This window comes from Lepidothrix coronata, unplaced genomic scaffold (genome assembly GCF_001604755.1).
Source record: "Lepidothrix coronata isolate B3197 unplaced genomic scaffold, Lepidothrix_coronata-1.0 Scaffold117, whole genome shotgun sequence".
Lineage (NCBI taxonomy): Eukaryota > Metazoa > Chordata > Aves > Passeriformes > Pipridae > Lepidothrix > Lepidothrix coronata.
Window position 1 is genome coordinate 2,908,303 of NW_016690297.1, and position 5,825 is coordinate 2,914,127.

The following is a 5,825-nucleotide window of genomic DNA, read 5'->3' on the forward strand; positions in this document are numbered from 1 at the left end:
GGTGAGAGTGCAGCACCCTAACCACTAGACCACCAGGGGCCCCAAATCTTAATCTAGGATTAAGATTCTTAATGTAGAATGACATTTCCCACAGAAAAAGTATCCAAGGAGTTGCATTCCCAGTGAACTTCTATTTCACCCCAGGATCATGTGGTGGATGTCACTTTCCTTTGTCATGGCATTTCAGAAGCTGATGCTGTGGTGGGACCAAAACACACAGGGGAATTCTTACTTCAAGGGCCTCCTGAGTCATTTAATGATTCCAGTGTGAGTCCAGAAAAGGAGAGAAAGAGAATAGCAGTGATAGGACCTGGGAAGATGGAGGCACTGCTGGTTTGGGAAGATCTTTGCCTCTTTGGAGGAGTCAGCATTAAGAGTTTCTCGAGAGAAGGAGGTCAGCATATGCACTTGTCCCATATTAAATGAAGAAAGAAACCCAAAGGAAAAACTCTAGACTTTACTGTCCTTTTTCTAGGAGAGGAAATTGAAGATGTGGTTTGAATCACTGAAAGAAGTAGATCATAAACGGGGAAATATCAGGGAAATATATGACAGGCATGGTCCAAAACAGGAACTGGAGATAGCACCAAAGAACCTTGCTGGTGTTTCGCTCAGTGCCAGTCACAGCAGTCAGGCATGTTTGACCAAAGATTTATTTTTTTTTCCCCCCAAGAAAAGGTTTGTTGGAATTTCTTGTCAGAACGAGAAAGCCTTTAAAAGACATTCCTAGCAAGGGTCTAGTGGTTCAGTTACTCAACTGAAATAAAGGAAATTAATCTCCTAACTCCTATTTTATCTGATGCAGATAACTGAAGCTACACCTTCAGATGTGCTGTGGGCCCCTCATCACACAGGTGCTGGGACAATCTTTGTCTGACCCACTGAGTGTGGAACCATTTGTTAAAACCATTTATACGAAATATCTGTTCAAAAAGGAGCCTGAAAAAGACCCACCCAGGGTGACTCTACTCTTTCCCAGCTACCTGTGACTGTGCCTCACATTGAAGTATTAAGCATCAGGAGTTGTAGGTGAATATCTCAGTCATTCACTCTGTCCCTTGGAATGCAGGCCTTATTCACCTATGCTCTTGATTCACATCATACCAATAGTCAGGATTACCAAGATTATTATAGTAATGTCTTATTGGAAACCACTTTCCTTTCTGAGTCCTTTGGATGTGAGAAAACCTGCTGGGCACCCTCACAAATTTTCCATTTGTATTAGAGTAGCTACCTCAGAAAAACAGAATGACCTTTATGTTTTTTCCCTCTAAAAGTACAGTGCAGCCCGATGAATGCTGGATGGGCTGGAGATAGAAGAGTTTATATGGTTCATGCCATTAAACTTGGTAAAAACAACAGGTATTATATACGCCAGCAATGTCTTTACTAAAATATAGCTTTGACATCAGAGGTGTTTGCTGTCCCCGAAAAAATAGAAAGGCTGAATCTGTACTGTACTAGGCCTTTGATTTCACTGCAATGACAAGGGTGAAATGCAAATGCAAAATTCTAATGCAGAATAATAATAACTTTAGTTGGCTGAGCAGTAAATATGTAGAATGATCTAGGCTGAAAACAAGTGGATTCAGCAGAGCTGTGGAATCCTAAAAACACCAGAGGCAGAGATTCTAGTCAGTAGATTAGAAAAAGAAAATGTAATTATCTATGTCACTGCTAAATTGTCCCATTCATTTGAGGAGGGATGTTTCTTAGGATCTGAACTACCAAGGCAGAGGACACACTCAAGAGACCCTTCGGCTAAACGAAACCTGAACCTACATAGCTCCTCCACAGCTTGAGGAGTTGCAGGTGAAAGCTGCACTTAAGTACTGGGAAGTGGGCTGTGAGGATTAACTGAGTGTCCAGGGAGAATGGAGTGAGTTTCTTGCATTTCTGCCTCATACTTTTAAGGAAGAAAAGGGTGATGTTTTTCTATTCAGAGAAATGAGACTGCCAACAAGGTAAGAGCCCCCTTTGTGTTAAGAGGAACCATTAGAGGAGGAAGATTGTCTGCTCTTATAAAGGCCTGGGAGCACAGAAGAAGGAGTGAGACGTCTGGGTGAAGAAGTGCTATACAAAGAAGGCAGGAGCAATAGGATGTCTTGGTTGAATACTCTGGGATATATAGCTAGGAGAAATTTTTTCCAAGGAATGCATTCCTGTTCTTCTCTCTCCTGGGATTTGGCAGAGTTTCTTAGACCTGTGTCTGGGAAGGGGCTATTTGGTCAGAAATATCCTTTACTTGTCTCTGCCTCTTTCCAGGTGTCTTGCTGATGGCAGCTTGTGTGTGGTGACATGCTGGCATGTCATCCACCATGGTGGAAACATCATCAGGGACTCCCCACACAAAGCTTCCAACTCTCTTTGCAAGGCTGGAGCAATCCAAGGAATTGGAATCTATGATCCCTCTCCTCTACCCCAATCAAACCATCTTGTGGGCAGGGACAGAGGAATCCAGACAAAATTATGAGCGGTTCAGTAACCACAAAGGTCACTACTGTATAGGATTAAAGATGCCATGATGACTGAATTGTAAGTGGCACAAACACTATCTCAGCCCAGATTATCCAAATATTTCTCTGCAGCTGCTCGTTGAAAGTTTCTCTCCTTTAGTCAATAACGATGTGCAGCCTGAGCTCACAGGGATAAGCCCAGTTATCAGCCTCCATGACTAAACTGGGAAATACAGTCCTACAAGCATTTCTGAGTGAACCTCAAACTGGCAGAGAGATGGGCTGAATATGTTTTCAGACTTTTACCAATTCTGGCATCAGCTCTTGCAGTGCCTTTAACAGGTCTATTTTGACTGAGATCTAGAGACATTTCTGACTCAGCTGCAATCAAAAAATCATCCGTGCTCTTTATTTCCTCTCTTTAAATAAAAGAGTTTCTGCTTCCAGAACAAAATCAATCCCACATGCATCCTCCTGAAGACAATGAAACTTAACATGTATTGTTCTACAGCTTCATTCCTGATTGTCTGTCAGATTTTCAAGTCAGAGGTAAGACTGAAGGGAAAGTTTTGTTATTCAGTAACCTCCTCCATATCTGTGCTTACACCTGATTTACTTGTTCTGTTTTGTCCAGTTTTTAATGTCTAAAATGAAGTGCTGCCTACCATGGACATGTTTCTCTCCAGCTAATAGACGTTACCATGAGACTATTTCTTAGAGGCCAATCTACAGATATTTTTGCTCTGTGTCAGTCTATACCTTCTATTTCTCTTCCTCCACTGTAAAATAGCTCTTTTTCTTCCATCTCCAGAACAAAATAACATATAATCTTGTCTGCTGTGTATTTACCAATCTTTGATCAAGTGCTATACAACCTCTTCAGTTTTGTTGTTTGTTTTATATAGTACAATCCCCTATGGTTTTTTTTCTTTATCTTGTTTCGGTAGGCATATTCCCTGGCTTTGAGCCCCACATATTCTTCAAGATCTTAAAACTTTGTTAAATAGCAAATCTCTTGAGCATTAGAATACATAGGATAAATTTGGCCCCTGACAGGGGTACCATTTAGAGACAGACTTTGTCTTTTCAACAGTCTCCTCAATATGCAGCAGAGCAGGTGGAAGGAGTTTCAAGTTTGGGAAAAGAAAAGCTTATGTAGGGATATTAAATTTGTAATTCTCTTGTCTCCCAAACAGAGATTTTTGTGGATAACTATACCTCTAATATAATTCCCAAGGATAAGGATGAAAGCTGAATATGTCTGATTAGAATCTATAATGTTTTGAACTCTAGGTTGCCTCTCAAGCACATTGGCAGCATCTAGAAAGATAAGAAATCAATAATTTAAGGAAGTACTTTATCAAATATTTATTATATTTTTATTACATTCTTGTGGGTATATTTTTGTGTTTCTGATTAAATCAGGTCACAAGAGGTCCAGAAGTAATAGACCAGGACAGGTCACTTCTTCAGGACAACTCCATGAACTCCTGCAACTGAGGCAATGTGCATTTCCAAAATGTAAAGTTTTACTAGCCGTTGAGGGTGTTCAGGTTCAGATGCCTTTTCTGTTTTGCATATAATTTAAAACTTGTACGTCCCTGAGGATGGCAGGAAGCCTATCAAAGGCTTAGTACCGTACAGCCCCTGTTAACCACTAGTGCTGTACTTCGTACTGCACAGACTCCTGCCATACATGGAAGTTATTATGCCAATTTTCTCATACTTTTATTGTCTAATTTAAGATTTAACAAATGCTAGAACAAAGCATGTTATTTATTTTCTTTCCCTATGGGCAGTGGTTTCATGATTTTGGAAATCTCGGCTCATGTATGTAAAGAAAACTGATGATGACTCCCCACAGTTGTGTATGTTAATAACAGCTCAACTTTCCATGTCCCCTCCTGCCAGGTAGTCTTCTGAAGCCTTTCTTTCTTCCAATATTGAAATACTTAGGTTAACCTTGACATGCTGTTTTGTTATGGAAAAGTTTTTTCTTCCTTCATGTCATGCAAACAGCAGAATAGCACATGCCAGCACTGAGTAGCTATAAAGATATGCTGGCCCACAGGTGCTAAATCATTTTCTTCCTTCAGATATGTTGTTCCTGGCTTTCTGTGGTCTCAGACAGATTGAATATTTTCTGTTGAAGGAACTGGGAGTCATCCTTATGCAGACAATGCCATCTTTAATAGGACAGAGAGCCACAGGGTCTTGTCACGGTGGACAGAGTTGGATGCTGGTAACAGGGTCTGTTGGCAGTCCAAGACATGGCAAATGATGAACTAGAGCCAGGGTCCCTGAAAGGGTTTCAGTTATGAGCAGAAGGTGATGGAGCAAGGGATAGGACTGGAGAGTGGGTTACAACAAGATTTGGGTTCTCAGTTCATCCAGTAGAGAGCCCTAAAGCCAGGGAAAAACCAACCACTGAACTCAGAGAAGGACAATGATTTTGTAGAGACATGGACAGTGAGTGGGAAAGAAGACCATGTTTATCCTGAAAAGTCTTTGATCCAGTCCTCTCCATTCCTCCTCACTTATGTGCTCCAGCCTTATGCTTGTTTCCATGCTATAGTCCTAATCCTCATTTTAAGAAATAGCTTGTGTTATATTGGTACCTTCTTGACTATGGAAACTGAGATGCTGACAGATAAACTTGTCCAGAAAGGAGAGCAGTGCACTTAAACTATAATCATTATGAGTAACTACAGCAACTTTTTAGAAGGGAAGTGTTTTGATTTGTGCTCTGTTTTCAGTAAAAAGCCAGAATGTTCTGCAGAAATCAGACACTATAAAATATAATTTCCTTGGTAGTCCAAATTTGCTTCTACTAAGTTGTTTTGATGCAAATTTCTCAGCTGGCACCTGGAATAATCTTGTTTAAGACATGATTCTTTGAGAATTTTAACACCAGGAAAAGGTAAAGATGGGATTAAAAAACTCTGTCTAATCCATGGTAGCACGATTATGACAAAGTTAAACACTTTTAAAAAAATGTAAAACTTTCAATTGGTCTGTCCCTGACGAAAGTTTGTTTAGAGCTTAACTAGTTTGGGGCTCTCTTTGTTAAAGTTCATTTGAAACACAGGGAAAAAGTACAAAGTCCTGTTAAGAACTGTGAAATTGTTATAAGATGCTCTTTTGAAGAGACAACTGTATTAGTGTAGCCTGTAATTTTAGAATCTCTTCTGAATAAACCTTGAAAGATGATCATATATGAAAAAAAATCATCTGCAATAATAAATTGGAAGCATGTAAAGTAAGGGGAGCAAGGCTGGAAAATGTCAAAAAGCAGTTTCAAACACCTTACAGCTTTGGAGAAGGGGTAAAAATTGATCACAGACTTTAGGGCTTGCTTTTGATGAAGCT